This window comes from Cheilinus undulatus, linkage group 2, assembly GCF_018320785.1.
Source record: "Cheilinus undulatus linkage group 2, ASM1832078v1, whole genome shotgun sequence".
NCBI lineage: Eukaryota > Metazoa > Chordata > Actinopteri > Labriformes > Labridae > Cheilinus > Cheilinus undulatus.
The window spans coordinates 43,456,025-43,480,619 of NC_054866.1; the positions used below are offsets into that span (position 1 = coordinate 43,456,025).

Here is a 24,595-nt window from a genome sequence, read left to right on the forward strand (position 1 = left end):
CTATCAGCCACTGTGACCTACGGGTCATTAAAAGCATCATAAAAGAGAGATTTGTGCCAAAAAACAGTAAATGTAATCCCTAACTTCTTTCTCTCTGCTCTGGCAAAGAGCCAGGCAGCTACACTCTGATCAGAGTTTACCATAAAGTCAGGGGGCAGGCTAATTGCTGGAGTGCTTGTCTATGTTTCACCAGAACCAGATGCGGTAGGAACAAACATCTTACCTGCTAAGGTGTGTTTAATCCATATTTCACTTGTCTTTTGTCCTAAATGTTTAAAAGAAGCAGACTATGGCTTTGTCTCTCTCAAAGCAGCTACAGTTCAATCCCTCCTGTCGGTTAACGTTGCAAAGTTTAGTAAGTTTTGTAAAGTATCTGATGATAGGCATGTTCTATTCCTGCCAAATCTTTCATAATAAATACTTCCAATATTGATCATCATTGAAGACTTTAATTTTGAAGAGCACCATCAGGAAATGGCAGCAACTTAACAGCAAAGATGTGTCATTACAGGAGAGATACATAACTTCATATAACTGAGAACATGAGATGTTAGGAATACCTGAAGAGTTAAATACAGAATGACAAAATGAAACAGACTTTATTTCCAAAACAGTCTACCTGTCATGACATAAATGTGTTTTTCTCTAATGGCTTAAAAACAATAGTTCTAACATAGCAGCATAGTAGACAGATGGTGCCACCATTTAGGTTGTAGAGTTTTTTAGGATCATATTTCTCGTGAGTGGGTGTGGCTTCCGCTCATTCAACTGACACGCCCCCACCATTCTCATTTTATTGCCTCATTTGTCATGATTTTGAAGCTTTATTTTATAATCTTAGAGATGTTTTTCATGCCTGAAATTTGGTTTATAACACAGTGGCAATGCATACAACAAACCTAAAATACTTTTTTTTATTACTTTACTGGGACTTTAAGTTTGTAAAAAAAAACTTTATTTATAAAACTCTTATAAAACACTCAGTTACAAAGTGCCTCCCCTAAAAAAATAGAAACAGATGAACAACAATCAAGTAAAATATGTAGCTGACCTGAGCACCTAACAAAATGCAATTAAAAGATTAGATAAAAGCTTGTCTAAACAGGTGAGATTTATTTATTTATTTATTTATTTACATTCAAATGATTCTGCTGATCTGATGAACTGTGGGTGTTTATTCCACAGGTTGGGGGCTAGAACAGAAAAAACATGATCACCTTTAGTTCTGTAATTAGAGGATGGGATGGAAAGAAGGCTGAGATGAGATGATCTGAGCAGGCGAGAGGTGATATGTGGAACAAGGAGGTCTGAAATGTAACCAGAGGCGAGGTTCATGCAGTGTGAGGTCATATTTAAGTAACAGGATTTTATAGTTGATTCTGAATTTCACTGGAAGCCATTGGAGAGATGCAAGAATGAGTGTGCTATGGAACTGATGGCTGGTTTGAACTGATAGTCAGGCTGCAGTGTTTTGAACTGCTTGTAAATGCTTTAGGGATGACTGACCAGGGCATGTGTGTAGAAAATTATAAAAATGTAGAAGTGAGAAAATGAAAGCATGTATGAGTAGTTTGAGGTCTGAAGATGAGAGCAAAATCAGGTCTTTTCAAGCTTTTTGATATGGTTTTCAAAGGTTAGATGTTTGTCAAAGATGATTTTGAGGTTTCTAGCTGTAGATTTCATGTTGAATGATACTTGCCTATAAACTGTTCATCTGATGCAGTGAAGTGATCAAGTCCAATTACAAATATTTCTTTTTATCAGGGTTAAGATGAAGGGAATTAAGGGAATTCAGTGTTTGATAGCGGCCAAGCAGTTATTGAAAAATGAGAGCTGGTTGGTTTTGCATAAAAAAATCTTAGTATAGTCTGCATAACAGTGAAATATCTTTGAACTGACTGAATAGACAACACTAACATGTAAAGGGAGAAGAGGACTGGTCCAAGGAGTGAACCTTGGGGAACTCCACACACTAGTGGAGCAGAAGAGGAAACTAGATTATTCATACAAACTTTGAAATATCTGTTCTTCAAATATGACTGAACCCACCTTAAGGTTGTGCCAGAAATACCAACACACTTCTTCAGCCTGTCCAGTAAAAAGGAAGGGTCACTGGTATCAAATGCTGCTGTTGAAACTAGAAGGATTAAAAAGGAATTTTGACTATTGTCTGACTGCATAAGAATGTAATTTGTGACTCATAGCAGAGCTGTCTCATCTCATCGCTGTGTGTTTTTTATATATTATATGATGAGGTTTTTCTTGTTTTTGCTGATTAAACCTTTAAATTCATTTTCTTCTTTATAGACCTACAGTCTGATCAAGGCTTGTGTCGAATTTGCAAGCTTTTTAAACAAAATGATCTCCATTGTGATTCAAAGTCTAGTCTAAAATTAAATATAGAAGTAAAGTACCTCTGAACATATGGTGCTTTGCCATGTAACATGTTTAACAGCAGATTGTCACTTACTACACACTCACAATTGCGAATCTCACATCCACTATGCTGGTGTTTTTGAATGATTTCCTGTTCATTAACAAAGAAAAAAGAGTTTGAAAGAAAAAAATAAAGACAGGGAGTGAGGGTACAGCATAGCCAAGCATTCCCTAATTAGGAGTTTTATGGGGCATATAATTTGAGTTACAGCACTGAGCCTCTATTCAGAAGCAAACACTTTTTTTTTCTTTTATCTCTGGGTATTCAAAAAGCACAGAGCTGCTGTCTGAAACTCAAAGTTCATAGCAGTGTACAAGATTCAAAAACAAACTGAAAACTCCACCATGCCATTGATTAACAGTGATGACTTGTACGGCTTCAAATACTCACTGTTTGTCCCAGACATCAAATGACTGTGCCCATAATCTAATGATTAATCGCAGAAATATGAATTTATGTTGCAAGGTTAGATGCACAGCATGTAAATTATCCCACCAGGTGGCTCTGGATCAAAACAATATCAAAAGATGAAGAGTAGAGCTGTGCTGCTCAGCTCTGCCCACCTCCGATGTTTCCTACTTGTTTTGAATTCAGGACTATGTTCAATAAAAAATGCTGCAAGGCACACAAAGCATGGATCCCTCACAGTTCAAACCAGGAAGGCCATTTTCAAAGGGATAATTCTATATTTTTGAAGTTGGGTTGTATAAGGCAATACTAGTGGCATTAGCCTCCAGCGATTTCAGTGATTTTTACCTGAAATTCACAAAATTACATTGAGATACGTACCTCTCTGTAGCACTATATAGCCTAGCTTCTTCCAGTGCATCCTGTTTAAAGGATCAGTGGTCACTGAAGTCACTGGAGGCTTATGCCAATACTGTTAAGTACCACAATTAATTTTCAAAAATTCTAATCTACACCTTTAACAGCTTTTCTCCTTCATTATGTTAAACTCATCCATGAAAGGGATACAGCAGCTCACTGTTTTTTTAAATACAACTCATGTAGTGTAGTTTTGTTAAACAGATTCTTCTGAATTTAATGTACTGAGTAAGCAGCAGTGGTGGGCAGAGCTGGGCAGTGTCTCTTATACAGCTGAGAAATGTCTAGTGGGACCACACTGGAAGAGGAGTTGGAAGCATGGGCAGCAGAACATGGAGCTGATGGCCGAAAAGTATCATGGTCCATCACAAGTAATCAGCCTAAAACATGAGCGAGTCACAGCAACAGAACGGCAGCTCTCAGTAGCAGTTCTTGTTTCCTTATGTGGCAGTCTTTGACCAAACATCTAGCATTTTAACAGCAATGATTAACATGTCGTATCTGTCATGACAGCTGCAATGACAAGACATGGACAGTTACACATATGAAAATTAATGGTTTCTCTTGTTTTGAAAAATGTTGGAAATACTTGAGGTAGGGCTGGGCAATAAATCGATTAAATTGATAAATTGGGTTTTTGGAAATTCAAGACTTTGAAAATTGAAAATCCAGATTTTCTGTTAAACTTTACTGAGGAAGTACCAAAAGTAACAGCTACTTTAAGAAGCTTCAATTTTATGTTGATTCTGGCAACCCTGTAAACCAGGGGTGTCAAACTCAGGGGCCGGATTCTGGATTCAGGACTAACCTGAGGGCCTAACAGGGTCACCTATTTAACCGTAAACTGTCAACCTTGTTTCACCGATAATAAAATATGAAAAAAAAAAAAAAATACAACTAAGCACTGATGATAAATGATTTTGACATTTAACCCATTAAAGCCTGAAAACACAAATTATAGCCAGAAAATTGTCATTTTTTGGAACAGAAATGTTTATTTAACTTTCTACTGAAATTTTAAAAAATCCAAATTTCCATAAAATTTAACATATATATATTTTTTGTATCTCATCTGATACGTTAGGTGTTTTTGGTAACTGATAATTTACTTGAGGGCATTTTTTTCATTTATCAGATTTTATTCAGAAGGTTTTTTTTAAGTTATTTTTTTATCAAATTGATTAGATAGAGGTATCATAAAAGTGTGTATCAAAAATGATACAACAGGCTTTAAGGGGTTAAAAGTTAAAAAGATCATTTTAAAGGCTCACAACCTGAGAACAGTAAATTTATTAATTCGAAAAGGTGAAAACATGAAATTGAAATTGAAAAATAATGTCTTTTAAGGCAAATATATAAGAAAGAAGTCAAAATCATGAGTTTAAAAGGTCAAACTATGAAATAAAATTTGCAATCATGAAATTAAAAGTCAAAATATGATTCAAAATTTTAAACTGTTAGTCTAAAAGGTCAAACTATGAGATTATGAAGTCAAAGTTTGGAATTGAAAATATGAGGTAAAATACAAAATAATTGGTTTAAAAGGTCAAATATCACTTAAAAATTAGAATTACAAATCTTAAAGCTCAAAATATTAAATTTAAAGTCAAAATTATGAGTTGAAATGCTCAAAGTATGAAATTGAAAGTCAGAATCTTAAGTTTGAGTCCTCATTGTGAAATGCTAAATTGAAAATGTGAAATTGAAACAATTAATTTCTTTTCCCACATTCCTGACTTCTTATCTAAATATTTTTACTCCTTCCTTTTTCAGATTTTGTGACTTAACAAGGAAATCTTATATCATCAAGGATAAGTTCACATATTTATACTTGAGGAAATCTGCAGACCTCAAACTGATGGGCCAGTTATAACAGAAATATGGGATCATCTTGGAGGCCGGATTTAACTGTTCCAAGGGCCGGATTTGGCCCCCGGGCCTTGACTTTGACACCTGTGCTGTAAACAAAATAATTTCTTGTTACATATTGCTCTGTGTAACCACAGCGTTCTCAAACAAAGGAAATTTCCTGCTCAGTTTTAGTAATCATATACACTCTGAATACTTTTCAGAATTTGAAATTAAAAGTAGGTTTGGGCTGCTTGCCAACATTTTTATCTGACACTGGTTCTGGCAGAGATGACAAGCAATCAAATCCAAATACAGAAATAATCGATTTTCCTCTGATGGTCTAGTTTAGTTGCATACATCATAGAAAGACATTAGCATCATTTCAGTGTGTTTCTTAAGCAGATAAAAACTTACAGAGCATTCTGAGTATAAATGTAAATAACCCTCCATAGTGCACTTTTGAAGACAGATTTACAGCACACCCCCCCCCCCCCCCCCCCCGACCTTTAAAGGAACATTCTGTTCAATTTTGTTACATATTGTTGATTGAAGTAAAAGACCTGTTCTGTGTGAAAAAATCTGAGATTCCATTCTTTAACCTTATCGCCCAGCCCTAACTTGAGGTTATGTAAGTACTTGACCAAAAACTTAAGTAGTAGTGCCTTTAAAAATGCTGTATTTTCCAACTTCCAATAAGTGTTCCCACGGTTTGAATGTAATTCATCTGATATTTGAAAAATCTACCCTGCAATGATTAATTGCATACATATGGATGTATGTTACATGGTGAGAGATTTTCTTCTGCCTCATCCATATGTACAGCATGTTGTAATTATAACAGTGATAATGAGAGCAGACAACCGTGTACATTTACGTTACACAACTGACACCTCTCTGAACAGGTACTGTACTCCCATCTGGAGTTTCAACGAGGAGAACAGCTGTACAGCTGTGCTATGAATACATTTGTTCATGTGTACTTCCTTGTACTTAATTCTATTAATTAACTTTGTTTTGGAGCACATTTCATGGAGCATCTATTTCATATTCTTTGTGTAACATGCAGCACATATTGTATTCTTTTATGTCGTAAGTTTCCTCTGCCTAGCACGCCTGATATCTGTGAATACTGCTAACTGGACACTCAGATTCAAGTGTAGACTTCCTACAGACTCTGTAAGGCCTTAACTATAGAAACTAAAAGTGATATGTACTTTATTTAAGAGCCTGAGGTGATAGCTAAAAAAAAAAAGAAATCAAACTCTACCATTATTACTGTAGTATTTGGTTGTTCAATTGTTGTATTTTTTTAAGTATAGTACATTCTAGTGTTTATATTTTACGCCTTTATGCAGACTGACAGTGGATAGAGCTGGATACTGGGTACAGAGAAAGATGGGAATGACGTGGAAAAGGAGCTTTGTCCTAAATCTCCCTTATTCATTTTTTTTACTGACTGTTTGTCCCTCTTTCTCTAAATCCTTCCTCCAAACCCAGCACAGTTTCTACACACTGCTGTTCAACAGGACTCTTGATTCTGCTTTTAATTTCTGCCTGTTAACAGAAGTTTTTTTCGTTGTCACCCTAACTTTGCTAAATGTTGGTAAGTGCTTTGCCCTTGGTGGATTAATAATGGGTCTGTTAATAGAATAGAACAGAGTACAATCTAGACCTGCCCTTTTTTAAAGCATCTTGAGATAGATTTCACATGAACTGGCAAATAGAAAATAATTGGTTGACCTTTCTTTAAACCATAACTGACACTTTTTGGAGGTGGTGGAAAGAAGCTGCACTGCATGAAAATCAAAATTTTTGTCAGGATGTAGCTCTGTATAAATCAGCGGGGGTTCACAGCTTCATGGTGCCATCCTGTTTGCAAAAGTTGGGTCTTCTAACTGCTTTCATGTTTGTCGGCTGTACCTTCTGTTTCACACAATATCTGTGTTTGCACTGACTGACTTCTACCTAGCTTTCTGAGGTGAGGCAGGGATGTGATTTAGCTCCTACGCCCTTCATACCTGTATGGACTGGATAATGGGGTGGGTTACAGGGAGTGTCATTCTGGACTTTGCTGACGATACTGTGATCCTTGCAGAGACTGTAGATGTCCCTGTGGAGGTGCTGAAGAGGCTGATGCATTGGGAATTCACATGTCCTGGGCCAAAACAAAGATCCAGGTAAATGGGGATGCCTTGGATGCTGCCATCGAATCTGTGTTTGTGAATGGTGAGAGCATGGAAGTTGAGGAGCAGTTCACCTACCTTGGCAGTGTAATCCATCCATCTGTTGACTGCGAGGCTCAGATCAACCTCAGTCTTGGACTTGTGCATGGGGCGATCAATTCGCTGAGCAGGACTGTTTGGCATTCCTTGTATCTGAGCTTGCAAACAAAGGTCAGAGTCTCAGTCCTTGGTCCTCCCAGTCTTAGGTTGATGTGTCAAAGTGCTGAACCGGCATATTATGCTTCTATACTAGGGTTGCACGTGGTTAAATGGTTAAAGGGTTGAATTTGTTTATTAAACAAAATGTGATTTACTAGTTGGTTAAACCAATTGCATATAATTTTTTGTAAACATGAGCTTGAAATCCTGGTCTGTAATGCTCTTTGAAACTGTGATGAACCTCCTGCCACTAGAAGCTGCTGTAGCTTCAATGAATGGCCGCTGCCTTCCTGTCTGAGCTCTCCCCCTGGCAATTCACCAGACACAACCCTGAGAAGCTTAGCAGTTAGCATGTGGTAGGAACAGCACAGTATGGCTGTTTTTTTAGTAATAAATGGAAATAAAGTGGTATGTGGGCTGTCAAAGGTTGAACTACACTATATTGCCAAAAGTATTTGCTCCCCTGCCTTGACTCGCATATGAATTTAAGTGACATCCCATCCTTAATCCATAGGGTTTAATATGACGTCGGTCCACCCTTTGCAGCTAGAACAGCTTCAACTCTTCTGGGAAGGCTTTCCACAAGGTATAGGAGTGTGTTTATGGGAATTTTTGACCATTCTTCCAAAAGCGCAAAGGACACACACAGATGTTGGACGAGAAGGCCTGGCTCTCAGTCTCCACTCTAATTGATCCCAAAGGTGTTCTGTTGGGTTGAGGTCAGGACTCTGTGCAGGCCAGTCAAGTCCATCCACACCAAACTCTCTCATCCATGTCTTTATGGACCTTGCTTTGTGCACTGGTGCACAGTCATGTTGGAACAGAAACTGTTCCCACAAAGTTGGGGGCATGGAACTGTCCAAAATCTCTTGGTATGCTGAAGCATTCAGAGTTCCTTTCACTGGAACTAAAGGGGCCAAGCCCAGCTCCTGAAAAACAACCCCACACCATAATCCCCCCTCCACCAAACTTTACACTTGGCACAGTGCTGTCAGACAAGTATCATTCTCTTGGCAACCACCAAACCCAGATTCGTCCATTAGATTACCAGATGAAGAAGCACGATTCGTCACACCAGAGAACGCGTCTCCACTGCTACACTTGGAGTCCAGTGGCAGCGTGCTTTACACCACTGCATCTGATACTTTGCATTGCACTTGGTGATGTATAGCTTGGATGCAGCTGCCTTGGAAACCCATTCCATGAAGCTCTCTATACACTATTCTTGAGCTAATCTGAAGGCCACATGAAGTTTAGAGGTCTGTAGTGATTGACTCTGCAGAAAGTTGGCAACCTCTGAGCACTATGTGCCTCAGCATCCGTTGACCTTGCTCAGTCATTTTACGTGGCCTACCACTTCGTGGCTGAGTTGCTGTCATTCCCAATCGCTTCCACTTTCAAATTTACTTGGGGTGAAAATAGACGAACAAATCAACTGGAAATCACATATTAAACACGTACAATCTAAAGTGTCAAGAAGCATAGCAATAATAAACAGAGCCAAACAGGTTTTAGATCACAAATCACTCCACATTCTCTACTGTTCTCTAGTTTTACCGTATCTGAATTACTGTGCTGAGGTTTGGGGCAATAATTACAAAAGCGCAACACATTAATTATTTATTCTGAAGAAGAGAGCTAAACGGATCATACATAAAGTTGGATATCACCACACCAATTCACTTTTCTTACAGTCAAAATTACTCAAATTTACAGATCTTGTAGAATTTCAAACAGCCCAAATACTATTCAAAGCAAATATAATTCATTACCACGAAATATTCAAAAATTGTTCACTGAAAGGGAAGGGGGTTATTATTTAAGGGGAAAATTTTATTTTAAACTAAGGAGTGTTTGCACTTCTTCCCACTCCTTTTCGAACATGTAGCCTAACCTTGAACATTAAGTGTTTTTGTAACTGTTTTGTTTAATCTCTCTCTTCAAAATTTGTATGCATCTTCTGAAGGTACATGACTATGTTTTCATTGTTATTTTATTTTTCATAGACTCATAGGAACATCCCTATCCCATACCTGACCTGACCCGTGTTTGCACCATGTTCCTCTTGAATCCAAAATAAATCCAACTGCTTTTTACACAATTGCATACTCGAAAATCGATTTCCATGGTGGTAGCAGATAAGCTACCTTTAGCTTTACTCAGCTTCATCAAACTGGTTTGAAAACATTAGATTTCTCACTTACTACTGTATGTGCATGCTTGTTAGTTGAGATAGCGTTGTTTGTCTTAATAAAACATCATCGCAAAACATTCCCATTTTTTCAGTGCTTTAGTTGTGAGTGCTTATATTGTGATAATGATGAAATTGTGATTAAATGTGTAGCTCTCCTGAGAACTCCTAAGGGAAATATCTCTTTAGCAGCTGACTGTTTTTACCATTGCTTACTGTTTGTTACTTTTAAAGTGCTTTGCAGTATTATTCAAAGTTTGTAGAGCTTTTTCAATAAAAAGAATATTTGCCTGCAGTGCTATGAGAGCACTGAGAATGGAAAAGAAAGTTGCTGTCAGGACTACTGAATAAATACTGAAAGTTTAAAACTGTGGAAAGCCAGGGGAGCAGCAAAAGTCTGCAGATAATTATCAGTCATCATCAGGAAAAAACCTCACAGAGTTAAAGTGTCATTTACATATTATTATAAAAACTAGCTGCTCTAATGATAATTCTGCTTGAAATATTTTTGAGAGAAGTAAAAACAGCAGATTGCCTTTAAACAAGCCTTCTTTTATGGTAATTTTTGGTCTGTAAGTCACGACACTTATTTTTAAACTCAGCTTTAAAATACATGGATTTTATATAAGATGAAACATATTCTACAAATTCTGTTTGATAGCTTAGGGGAGACAAACAGTGTTAGATATAACCTGCAAAATTTATCTCACACACATGGGGCCACATGAAGAGCGGTGCATACTCAGTGAATTATAGTCCACCACCTGCAAATATGAGCCTGAATGCAGCTTCTTAAAGCGGCCCCTCTCCTCGCGTTGCCCGGGTTAACACAAAATCTCACATTCCCACAATGACACGACCACGCCAGGCCAGTCTTCAGTTTTACATTTGAAAGCATATTTAACTTTTCACTCCTCTATTCACAGCCTGTGAGCAGTAAGACTCTGAGCCAGGCCAAGATTAGCTTTTGGCAGACAATGCAGTGAATTAAAGGCCACACATGGCCTCTCTCTTGTTCTCAGGGTGACCAAACACACTTCCAGGGCCAGGAACTCTTGACCAGTCTTTTTAACCCTCACGGAGAAACTAGGAGTCTGAGATAAGTATATGGCAATGGATTTAGGATCAGAACTTGGCCAGACAAAAGTGTAGTGAGATGGAACAAGACAGATGGTCTTTTTCCTTGCTAACCTGCCAGACATTGGTGTCGGAGGCTTCAGCCTAGGTCGACAAATTCTGGAATACTCAGTCATATGGCAGTGAATTTTAGTCGAGTATTAAACCAAAATAAAACTGTTAATATCTTAATCCTTAAGCATGCTCAGTCAGACTTTTTGACTTAAAACTCCACAGCTTAGATGGAGAACAAACATCTTTGTAAATACTCAACAGATGTTGCTGTTCCTTTCTAAATATTGAAGAATTCACAAACAAGTTAAACAACCCCAGCTGATTACACATTTACCCGTTACATTTATGCATTAATGAAGCAAAAGCATTTAGATTTTAAACAAAACCAACAAAAGAAAATCCCTACCAGCATGAAATGAAAAAAAAAACATAATAAGACATTCTCAAGTATTTTAGTAGTCAGAAGATCTTAATGTGCAAGAGCAATTCTGATGTTTTCTTAAGTGGCACATCTGGAAATACTCAGAACATCCTGAACCCATTGACAATCAACAACAGAATACTTCACACCACATTTCCTTCAAAAGTTGTCAAAAGAACCAATTCTTTGGTGCCAAGTGTTTGAATGATAAAATCAAAGTTATTTTAATTAATGATAGAGTCAAAAAGTGCCAAAACTTAAGGAAACTACATCTCCTTACTAAGACAGGCCCTTAGGAGGGTAAAAAAAATCCTCACACTGTTGAACTTGCACAAACACGTTGGCAACATTGCAGTACATAAATGTTTACAATATATTTTGATGATTGATACCTTCCTAAGTGCCACAACTTTGAATAATATATATCTTTTCATAAGAAACATGCTCTGGAGAGAAATTAATCCATTTAAAAATACCCAGCAAACTCCAACACATTATCTAAATTGCACAAATATGTTGGAGACGTTTTGGTACCAGGATGTCAATATGTTGTTAAATGGTGACATCAAAAAGTGTTTGTAGTTTAAACAAACAATATTATTTCCATATGACAGGAAAAAAATTGGAAAGAAAGACCTGCATACTGTCTAAATTGCACAAACATATCTGGGAACTATCCCTGCAAATTTATAGTTTAATTTAGAGAAGTGATTGTAATTTGAAAGTTTCAGCTGCTTTAAAAATGGGCAAAACTGTATTTAGTGTTCTACAGCATTCACCGTCTGTCAGCAGGTTGTTAGAGTGCTGTTTGTGGCTCTGAAAAATGCATGAGAATCTGGGTGTATCTGTTAATGTTAAACTACTATAACCTGAAGAAGTTACTTTTAATGACTTATTGCTTAATATATGAATGTGACAGAAGAATATATCAATCCTATATTGAGAATCAAATATTATTATTATTATTATTATTATTATTATTATTATTATTATTATGGTTGTAATAGTCTTTATTGCTTAAGTCACTGTATTTAGTAGATGAACCTTTGGTTGCAATCACAGCACTGAGTGTGTGTGGATAGGTTTAAATCAGGCTTGCACATCTGGACACTGCATTTGCACTCCATTCTTCTTTGTAAACCTGCTCAAGCTCTGTTATATTGCGGTTGGAATCGGGTGTGAACGGCTCTGTCAAGTCCAGCCACAGATTCTTTATAGGGCTGAGGTTTGGGCTTTGACTCCACCCCTTTGTCTTTAAACCATTTCTGTGTAACTTTCTCTGTATGCCTCAGGTCGTTGTCTTAATAAAAAATAAATATTCTCTCAAGCCATAGTTCTTTTGCAGACTGAATAAGATTATCCTCCAGGATTTTCTTATGGTTTACCCCATTCATTTCACCCTCTACCTTTACAAGCTTCCAGGGCTGGCTACCAAGAAGCATCCCCACAGCATGATGCTGCCCCCACCATGCTTCACAGTGGGGATGGTGTGTTTGTGGTGATGTGCGTTGTTGTATGTCTGCCAATAGTCTTGTCTGATGGCCAAAAAGCACCATTTTGGTCTCATCAGACCAAAGTACTTTCTTCCACTGGACCATGGAGTCTCCCACATGCCTTTTGGCAAACAAGTGGAGATATAATGGGTTTTTCCTCAACAGTGGATTTCTTTTTGCCACTCTCCCATAGAGCTTTGACTGGGGAAGACAGTGTTGTATGCAGAGTCTGTCCCATTTCAGCTGATGAAGCTTGTCGCTCTTTCAGAGTAGTCATTGTATTCTTGTTGGCCTCTCTCACTAGTCTGCTTCTTGCACAGTCGCTCAGTTTGTGATGATGGCCTGATCTAGGCAGATTTACATGTGCCATATTCGTCTCATTTCTTGATGATGGATTCGACGTAACTCTGTGTTCAGTGTTCATCTCCTGACTTATACTTTTCAATAACCTTTTCTCTGAGTTGCTTGGAGTGTTCTTTTGTTTTCATGGTGTAATGGTAGCCAGGAATATTGATTAATCGGTGACTGGACCTTCCAGAGGGGGTGAAATTTATGCAAATGAAATGTATATATTACATGTTTCTACATAAGTGACATTGCTTTGTATAAATATGTTAACATTTGACATGGTGAAAAAAGCCATTATATTGACCATGATACAAATAAAAGTATGAAACAACACAAGGGTTAAAAATATTCATATTTATTGGTATCAGCTAAAAAGTGAGACTGAAATGATCAGTATTAAATTTCAGAAATAATGCAGTATCCCCATTTGCAAGCTAAAGAAGATACTTTGGGATTGATGTTTTTGTGTTTAATGAAATGTGTATTTTATTTAAATTCATTTGCTCGTCTATTTTTTGCTATTGAGGTCTGGTTTATTTCACAAGATTAAAAAATCGCTAAAAATATAACGTCCAGACAAACTCTTCGTGATTATTAGCAGCTTTTTCGGGGGAGATAAGCGTCGAGGAAAGGCAGAAACAGGCATTTATTTGGAGGGACTATAGCGTAGTACCGAAGGGGGCGACCACGCACAGTCACACAGTCATCCCTGCTCCAAACTCGTAATTGTAAGTCGTGAGGCAGCACGCAGCTTGTCATTCCCAGCATATCTGCTGCTGTGTCACCTTATCTCCCTCTGTGTGTCCGGGGACTATTTCCACATATTTATCCCGGAGGATTTCCACAGCCTTCATTTAGGTGTGTGAATGTTAACGGGCACCTTCTCATCCATGTGAGAGCGCTGAAGGCAGCAGCAGCAGCACCTTGGAGGAGCAGCAGCAGGAGGAGGAGGATTTTTCCGCCGTACCGTGTCGTGCACAGTGGAAATACACTCGCCTGCTCGGGGTACTATCAAAGCGAAAGGGAGGGAAGAGGAACACGGAGACCAAGTAGAAGCGAAAGGGCTTTTTACGGGGCTCCCAGCTTTTATCGGTGAATTGTCATCGGGACAGGCCTGCTACAGTGGACGTCTCTTCAGAATGGTAAGGTTAATTTTATGTGAATTTTTGTCAGCTTTGCTGAAAAAAGCAGCACACAAGCATCATGCAGTAGCTGAAGGAGGCAGTGGAAGTGAACGAGCCGCGGTCAGCTCCACTACAATGTGGGTTTCTTTTGCATTTGCGCCGTTTGTTTCTGCTGTCTTCCTCTGAATCTGCCCCTCTACCTCTACCTCTCTACCCGCATGTTATTCCTCGGACAGGGACAGATTTACGGCGCAGCACGGTAGGTAGGACGGCTCTCTGCTCCTCCGTTTTCGTAGACGGGCTTAACAGTACAGTGTTTGCTGGGGAAGGATAAAAAAGTCCACACTTGCCCTTTTAGAGCAGGCTGAGGGATAGGAATGGCTGCAACGCGTCCGAAATGATGTGAGATAGGTACATAAATAACGAATGAAGGCGGATGAGGAATGCCTTCTGGATTTAGAGGAAGGATGAAGTGCCCTGCTGTATGTATGGAGACTGAATGTGAGCTCTAACCTTGTCATACACGACAGTCTTTCTGAAAAGCCAGATAAAATAACCCTATCGCTTGTCTTTGATGGCGTAGAAACGGCAATGTATACATGCTATAGTTGAGATTTGAACTGTAGTCCCCCCTAAACACCCTGTGTGTGTGTTTTACAGGTGAGTCCATATTTAACTTTGTAGCAGCGTGGTGTGGAGGAAGAGCAGACCTGGTGGTTGGGCTTTAGGTGGGATGAGGCTTGGTGGAGCAACGGAGGAAAATACTTACCTGTGTGGTGATTTTATCTAGCATAGTGATAGTTTAATGAGGAAAAATCATAAGTAACCCTCCTCCAAAAAACCCACATCAAAGCACTAATTTTCTGAAAATAAAATGTAGTCCTACTATTTACTGCTATTCACTTACTTGCTGTTATTCCTTGTTTTATCAGTATACCAAAATTCAATACAGCTATTTAAAATGTTTATTTGTTTTTGTTAAATTTAGATGACAGCACCTTAAAAAGTGCTCATGCCAAAATCAAACCTGCCAGATTAGGCGTAATTAACGAAAAACATCAAGTGAATGCTCTGCTGGTTACTATGAGTTGATACCGGTGCTGTAAAAGCGTGAGTAGGACCCCTGGGAGTCATTGTTGGGGCCCTACACAGCTTAGACCAGCTCTGCAGTCTTACAGAGCTGAACCCCCCCTATATTCAAGCTCATGCACACTACTCAAGCTGTTGGTAGACCGTGTGAAATTATACAGCACATCAGAAAAACAAAGACTTGGATGATGCCAAAGATTTCTGCAGTTGTGAGAAAACCTGAAAAATCAGTGCCGTGAATTTCAAACCTGTAAGTCGAATATGAATATAAGCAAATGACAGATTTTACATGTAAATGTGCAATGCTTGATCATGATAAAAGGTGGGGGTATTTTTTTTTTTTTTTTTTTTTTAATTTTCACTCACAATTGAAAGGAAAGTATTGTGGTTATTGTAATTCTGTTGTAGTTTTAAAAGTCAGACATCCTGCAGGAATTCACGCCATAAATAAACTCTGTGTGTGGGTTCCTTTTCTGCATATAATAGAGTCACAAGTGCCACCGTTGGTCGTAGGAGGATCCGTGACCTCAGATATTAGAGGTTAAATCCAAGAGAATCCAGGGCCCTCCATCCTCCATGGCAAGTGTTTCGTGGAGGCATCAAATGAGAAGTCTGAAGTTGTTAGGTCCCGCCGAGGTTAACCTTTGTAGAACAAGGCTGCATTCCCCCCCGGTTGTCTTTGTCGTGCTGATGAGCTCTGAGAAGCAGCCTCGGCACTAGTTCTCTGCATGATAAGAGGGGTGAACCCCCCACCCCCCTTTTGTGATCACAAATGAAAAATCTGTTGCTTGTTTTTCCGCCTTTGTTGTTGTTTCGCTGTGAACTGAATGCATAGCCTACTCTCTAAAGGACAGATTGCTGAAAGAAAGATGACATGTAAGTTGCAATTGGACCTTGTTATATTCCATAAACGATTGTTGTGTTTGAACTAGCGCAGGCAGTGTTCAGGGGCAGAACCATAACAGAGAGGAAACAATGAAATGCCTCTGTCCCTCTGGACTTTTCCAAGGGGATATTGTGTATTTCAAGTAATAATTGTTGTGAGAACTGTAAAGTCATCTGGGGAGGGAAGGGTTGCATTCGAGGGAAATGGGATGCTGTGATGGTAAAGAGTCAGTTTTCCATGATCTTGTGCAGCTCAAAGGGTAAAAGAACTGGTGTTCATTAATATTAAAAGGTGGCCATTAAAGCAGCATTTACAGGCTTTGCATGTCAGGAAGGTTTGTTTAAATCAGTACCACAGAAATTAAAGAGGAAACTTTGTTTGATATTAATTTATATTTCATACATCTGTTTGATCAGTCAGTCAGTATGTTTACATGCAATTAGGAGAGTTGAATTATTTTGTTAGTCTAAAACTGGACTTCTGAATGCATGCAAACACGTCAGTTTGACTCATGTTGTACTAACTTTATTTTGTCCTTTCTCTAAAAGCTACCCGATACAAATGAAACATTGCAATACCACCGCCAATCTTTGGGGCAGTGTTGAGCAATGAAGCAAATAGTTCAGCCCAGAGTTGCAAAGCAAAAATGGAGAAGAATAACTTGAAAAGAGGCAGACCTTAATTTTTTATTTTTTAAGGAAATATCACAGAGTATTGATAGAGTTTTTAGAAAATGTAAACATCAATTGTGGTAGCGTACGTAGGCACAAAGACTGACGACTACAAGAGCATACCTGGGCCGAAGATGGACTGATCTTTCTACAGTCTATAGGACAGATGGAGCAGCTTCAAAGTAGTTGTGTAGCTCCATAAGAGCAAGTGATCTCAGGACGCAGATGGTCAGGTAGTTTAAGGTGCACCCCATGCTCACAGGTGGCACAGGCTCAAGTTCGGACTGTTCGGCCTGTCATCCCTGTTTCCGACTCTATCCACTGTCCTCCTCTATGAATAAAGGAATGAAAAGCCCAGAAGTATATCTTACAAAAAAGGGTTAGATAGCTGGCCTTAACACTTCCAGATGGATATGATTGGAGGTCTATTAACCCTTGAATGTTAATACCTCAATCAGCCCCAAAGTGGATTAGCTGTTCTGAGCGTGCTCCACATTTTTCATGGTGGGCTTTGACCCTCAAGTCAAACAGTAGGGCTTTTCCTTAGCTTGTGGTGTGTGGGTAACATATGTCACTTCCTGCCCCACAGTTGAGTTCGCCCCACTGAAGAGCTCTGCAGCCAGATCCTCTTGTACAGTTTACCAGGTTTTCCTTACAACTAGTTCCCCACTTGCTAACTCAACAGAAAGGTCTATTCATAACAAGCTGAAAGGGGGCAAACTATGACCACCTAGCTTACCGCAGCTTGACATAAAAAAAACTGTTAAAAAAAGATTCTGCCCAGTTTCTTGTAGACTTGGACCTGGCAGTAGTCAATTAAAAAGTGTAAATGAGCTATAGCTAAAGCTTTACTTAACTGTGCATGGGTGGGCGATCCTTCTAGAATGTACCTGTTTTTTCAGGTTAGCAGCATGGAGTAGAAAAAAGCAGTGATTTTTGTAGCCTGGGGCATTAGGTTTAGTTGAATCTGCAGTCTGTCATCTTGTGATTTATCACACATACAACTAATGGGTAGCTGTCACAATTACACCACTTTATTGGACATGAAGGCTGGGCACTGCAGAGCCCCCCTACTCTCTGCTTCTCGATCTCTCACACCCTCTATCACACACATAAACTCCTTTTTTTCCCAAATGTTGATAGGACAGCTCCAGACTCCGTGTGAGAAGTTGAGGACCATGCAGAAATCAAAGCATGTTGTGCCACCAAGTGACCAACCGATTCTCACAAAGCAGATTTTTTTAGTGGGTGCCATTTTCCGCCTTTCTGCAGGCATCCTTGATAGCCTTTAGTATTCATACACATGATGTGGCAACTTATTTAAGCTCTACTCATGCTGCATAATTTTTTTTTGACAGATTTGAAGTGAAAGTTATTTTTGAGGCGCATAAACCTGACCTGTGTTTAAAAATAGAAATCGGTTGTTAGTTTGAGACAGTGTGTGTTTTGTGTGTCAGAAGCTTCATGGGTTCCTTGTGAAATGAGAGGTTACTCAGATTTTGACAGGCACCTTAAAACATTTCAAAAAAGGAGTGGGAATTGAAATGCTGAGCAGTCCTCTGTAAAATTCAACTTGAACTTGATCCAAAATATACATGAAAAAACAAGGTATTAATGCTCTAATACACCTCTGTTCTAAATCCTGTGCATTACTTCTCATATTTGTGCCATTTTATTTGATTCATCTCCAGATTATGTAGGAAATAAAAACAAATATGACAACAACAGATGGCCAAGAGGTCCGGTTTAGTTTGGTTTGGTACATAGCTATTGATGTTTCCACTACCAGAATGACTAGGGATGCACTGATGCATCCGTATCAGCCAATATCCACATGTTTTAAAAACACCGGCCATCAGCAAATAATGTGGCATTTAAATATTGGGCGGTGTTATTGTAATACGTTATCCCTGGGTATCTACAAGTACCCACAGTAGTGCTTTCATTACTGTCATAAAGAAATCTGCTTGAAATGTGAGCATGCTCATCATAAATGCCTGAAGATTGTGTGTCCATTTCCAGCAGCAGCACCACTGTCTGTGTTTGAAGAGGGTGTAGAAGCAAAAAGAACTCCTTATAATAATGTGTGACCAATCACTCTCAAAAAAGGATGCCCTATTTAGACACAGTCTTGTGTCATGTGATGGCACTGTGCTGTGATCTTTCCAGAAGTCAACCGTAACGGCCACTGCCTGGTAATGTATGGTATAGAAACACTTTCATTCTCCTCTCTGAGGGTAAACCAGCAATGATAAAGTAAATGAAAGGCTTAAACAACCCACAGCAGGATGAAATTTGCCAAAGTGAGGGCAGGTCTTATTCAAATCACCAACATGTTTCATCCCCCTTCCAGACAGATATGTTAAGTTTCAGCCCTACTGCTCAATGATAATAATATATATACTGTACACAGCCCAGTGTTCATGGAGCAAGAGTAAAGCCTCCTATAGACTGTGCATTTTTAGCAATCTTAGTAGTTTCTGTCATGCTACACTGCGCGACACCAATCTCATATAACATCAAGTCTGATGTGTTCAGACTACACAAGAACAAATCCCACTAAACACTGCTGAGTTGTAGGTGATGACGTATGCTGGTATGCAAGAGATAAACATCGTCAGTGTGTGTCATCCATCTATGTCACCAGTGCCATGGTAAATAGTGAAGCAAAGAAACAGCAAAGCCGTTGTAATTGTTGCATTCATATGCTTAGAAAAAAATCTGGCATAAAGATTTTTCTCCTTGTTGGAATCCTGCAAAGTTCTGCTTTTTGACATTGTCTCCATTCTAATGCTAGCTTGTTTGTTTGTTAGCACCAGCATCTTGTTTATCGTTAGTAATTTTCCCCTGCGTTCCTATTGGTTGGTTAGTCGATGTAGGTCGTAGCAGCAGTCACATTGTGAGGTGGTCATCCTATATTTCTGACACTGTCAGAATTTTATTCCAGGCTATCTTTGGTTGTAAGACCATGAGAACGGCCGTCTGTCAACCTGTCTCAGTGCAACATAGGACCATTGTTTTACCATGATTGGTCATCTTCCCTCTGTGACAGCCAAGGTTCGTGCACGGTGTACAAGTCTAAAAAGAAGAGAACGTGTGCACCAGTGCTTGGGTTGGGTATCGTTGAGATTTTTTTCTGATACCAGTGCTAAGTTGATCATTTTTATATGTTACTGGTGACAAAGCAGTGTCTGAATCAGAGTCTACAGATAGAAAAAAAATCTATCTATAAAAGTCAATCTTGAAAGTCAGTAGGAGAATAAAAGCTGTCTGGGTGTCACACAATTTGCAGAAATATCTCTACAGGATGCCAATCGAGCATGGGATAAGAAAAGGAAATTGGTGTAACTTAACATGTAAATCACAAAAATTCCATAAAATATTTATTGCCTTTCATTGGGTGGCAGGGTATCAAAATGAAGTATCAATACCTTTGTAATTCAGTCCAGGAGGTATCACATGTGTTGGTACCAGTACCATGTTGGTACCGGTTTTCGATACTCATCTCTAGCCATTGCACACAAAGGGAGAGGAAAATGGGACAAAACTTAATTAGGTCCCGTTGACTTAATGTTACATTTACCATTGAAGTTTGTGAACATCTATAGAGCTTAGCATCCGACGCCACTGGGCAGTGCATTATGGGCGTTGTTTGGGTAGGAACTGGTCGGCATCACCATATTAGCAGGCCACCAGCTAGACATGACTATTTAAGTAACAGGTACTGCAAGTTGCAGTTGTTAAGCACCAGTTATGAAATTTTAAATTTCTGGAAGCCCACGTATAGTTTACAATGGTGAATGATGTCAGCATTCATGCACCATTTTAGTTTACACTCCTTTAAACATCTCATTATCTGAGCCTTTGTTGGTAAAATACTGGAACATGTAACATTTTTACTTAAGAGAACAGTTTTATTTATCATGAACTTAGAGTCTACTCTGATTCCAGACTACTGGGAAATTAAACACTATCAGTGGTTGAAAATCTAAATAAAGAACACTATTTTAATGGGCCACATAAAGTAGACCTGTAACCCTGTTTACATGCAACATTGGGAACGATATGCAAATAAAATTTCACCCACAGTGCAGTGCTAGGGTTATAAAATACTAATAATTACAGATACTTGATTATTAAGATGTTTAGGACTGTGTGGGGTCACTTCTAGTATTCCTGAAGTAAATCCCAAGTGTGCTAACACTGTTTAGAGTTAGATGAGATGCATTTACGTTTAGATGCATTTTCTCAACAAACTGTGTGAAACCCTTGTGGAGATCCAGGATTGGCAAGTGCTGAGGCTGAACTGCTTCTGGTATAATGTGATTTTGAATAAATTGGCAGTTATATGGTATTTTTATGCTATTATGAGATAGATGCAGTCTAATCCTGGTAGCCAGTGTTTGTGTTTTGTGTCCCTTTTGCATACCTAACGGCTGAATCAAATAAGAGATTTGTTACTGGGCAGAAGAGGTCACCTCTTGGACAAAGTTTGATCTGTTCTCATGGTCAAACAAAAAAAAGAATATTGGCAAATTGGAGTGTTGCACCAAAAAAAAGTCATGAAAAAACCCCCATCATATCAGCCCTAACTTTCACAATCAGTGCATTTCTATAAATAATCAATCTGTACCATCCTACCCTCTGGCACTCTTATGTGGGAGTACAAAGCATACAGATCCAACCCTTAAAGGTGGAGCTAGAGACACTACTGGCTTACACCTCTGCAGAGCTAGAAGTTAGATCAAGGCTTACCGTACCAAACTGTACTAAACCTAACCAGACCGCTGAAAGAGAGGCATTTCTGATGTCACATCTATGTGTGCTGAATCTCAAAGCCCCCCCTAAGACTTGTGTCTTTTCTGCATTTTGATGGGAGATAATAATAGCATTAAAGATTATAGTCTTTGTGTGGATATGTTGGACATGTTTTCACAGTCTTTTTTTTCCCGGGGCATTGCAGTGTTCAACATTTCCTCTAAATCTTTTAGATCCATTTTTCAAAGAGCTGGAATCTTACACCTGTTTGGTGCTCTGTAAAGTCAGAATCGCTAAAACAAAGTACGTTAGGAGTGAGGCTCAGGTGGAAATTATGTGCAGCCCCCCCCCCAGGCTAATATTTCTCTTTCTGGACACACAGCAACAGACTCCTCTTTGTGTCCGACATTTCATGTTATGCATGTAGCAATTTTTGGGATGACTCTCATTGCAAGCTGCAGGTGTTGTGCTTATTATCCTTACACTCTCTACTTTGATATATTCTTGTCTGCTCAAAGCCACATGCAGCAGAACATAATCCTGTTCATGTTTTTCTCCAAATCAGCTTCCCTTCCTGTATATTTCCAGTTCATTTAAGAGTATTTCACAAGAAGAAGCAGCAGCCACAGATCCGACTGGTGGATAGTTAAATAAGCTGATTGTTCTGAATCTCATTTCATGCTTTAATCCTGCATCATTTACATTAATAAAGCAGGATACAGGTCTTTGTGTTTATTATGGAGAAAATCTCTATTCTGCTTATTTGTCTTGTCAACTAAAATTATCAGCTGTTTCAGAAGCTTCCTAAATTTTCATTTGTGCTGCTGTTCTGTTGCAGATCTGAAATTCTTGATACATTTACTTCCAACAGGCTCATAATAAGGACAGCGAGTGTTTAAAAAATATGGCAGACCAACATTCCCTCATTCATATGCATTCAAATCAAACAAGACAGGTAGTTATCATTTAGCATAGCAATCTTTCATCATTTCACGCCGCTGTGTTAAATGTTTAAATGCTGTTTTTCTCACAAACAAAAAACAAAGGTTGAAAAGAGACATTTTAGTAGAAAGTCATGCTGTGATTTTTATATGCACAGTAATTGCAGGCAACAGGGTAGTTGTGAAAGTGACTGTAACAGTTAAAGAAGATATTGAAGCATTTTACAAGGTTACAACCAACAATCTCACCATAATAAGTTTCAAGTCTTTTCTAAATTGTCTTGCAAACTGTAGCAGCTAGGAATGGGGATATATCATGATTTAATTTGGTTCAGTTTTGATACCAGGAGTCGTGGTCAGATTTAAAATTGATTTTTGATTCAGCAGACTCCTAGTTGACAATATATACCCCATTTGTAACAAAATGGTGTTTACTTCAGGATCTACTTGAGTCTGCTGTGTTTTTAAGAAGCAGTAAATTATTGACTTAAAAAGCATAACATGTTAAAGATAATACAGCTTTTATGTTTGTGACATTTCTATCAGCTGGCTGAAACAATGCAAACACACAGAGGAAAACCTTAAAACTAACATTAATTTATGTTTAAATTGCAAAACATTTTTGTAAGAATAAAATATGTGGGCCAGAGGAGTGTCCTTAACTAGTCTAGCCTCAGGACCCACCACTACCTTAAAAATGAGATTTGCAACCCAAATTTTTTAAAATGCTTTTAAGACTAACTGGTTTAATGAAGACATTTTCAGTTTTTACTTTAAAGGAACAAAGAAGAAGACTGAACAAAGAAACAGGACGAAGCAGATGTTTAAAAGTACATCAGCCATGCAAGGACAAGCATGCATACAGTTTTATTTTACCCATTTTTCTGTGAAGGTTGAAAACCTTGGAGGATTTTTCTATTATAATGAGAGAACCAACTTTGTCTTCCAAGAAAAGGAGTTTAAAAAGTTGATGCTTTTTTAAAACAACCTAAATTCTTACTATGGGATAATGGAATAAAATAAAATGTTTCAAGAGGATGTGGCTGCAGACCTCTATGGTGGGGCATTTTGGGCTCATCTGTTGCAGATCTTTACAATGGGGCGACCTTGATTGTGGGGCAGGAAGTGACATACATTAGCCAAGCGGGAACCAGAATGACGTACTTGATGTAATGACTGACTTAGCTGTCAGAGGATATGGTAAGAGGCTATTTTTCACAACGGTAGAAATGTATGAAAAAAAATTTGAAAAAAATTCGCTAAGGGGGATACATTTAAATTCAACACATCCTAAACTAAGGAAGAGGGTTAGGCTCCCGAACCCTAAAGGTTAGGGTTAGGGTAAGGGGGATGGGGAGGGGGATGTAATTAAATAACACATCACAAACTAAGGAACAACCCAACAAGGATTATTACACCACTTCTAGCCCAGCAGTCAAAGTCAGCAGCCAGATGCCTCTTTATTTTTTCCACTTTTTCTTTTTCTTGTATTCCAGGCACACATTCGCAACTCACTAAAAACTCATGTCTGGGTCCCAACCCACCAGTTGAAAACCACAGGGCCAAAGCCAGCTCACTAAGTATTTATTAAAACCTTGGTAGTAAAAGAAAGACAGGTTCATAAATCTGAAGCCTTCATTGTTGACTACACTGTTGGAGTCTTTTAAAATAAAACCTACGGTGAATCTTTTCATTTTTACTGTCTGCTCAGAGTTGTCTGGCAGATCCTTGAGACAGCACTTGTTGATTGTTGTTCTACTTCTTTTGACTCCAGGTGGTAATGTTTGATGTGAACTCAGGCTTTCGACTCATTCCTGAAATACTATTCTTAAATTTAGCAGACTTAGCATTGCTTTTTTCACTTGGGCACTGTAGAATCAACTAGGCCTGTAGTCAACTAAAAGAAAAATTTAGGTGACCAAAATTACACACACACCCCAACCAATCGATTTGTTGTTCAGGTAACAAAAAAGAGAGAGAGAAACCCTCACTTAATCTCAGTATTAGTCTAATCTGTGACAGGCTCCTCACTGCAACCCTTTGGTAGT

The 24,595-nt window shown here is 38.6% G+C and overlaps 1 protein-coding gene across 10 annotated transcripts in view; it reads left to right on the forward strand.

The window, feature by feature from the left end:
* The window catches only part of tenm4 (teneurin transmembrane protein 4), a 330,072-nt gene that overhangs the window by 16,326 nt on the left and 289,151 nt on the right, over positions 1 to 24,595 (forward strand). Inside the window, exon 1 of one of the 10 annotated variants that reach the window (XM_041804665.1) lies at positions 13,850 to 14,220. The exons of the other annotated variants lie outside the window; for them this stretch is intronic. The gene's annotated coding sequence lies outside the window, so the exon portion shown is untranslated. Of the gene's footprint in view, positions 1 to 13,849; positions 14,221 to 24,595 lie in introns of those variants that run through there. 10 annotated transcript variants of the gene reach the window in all.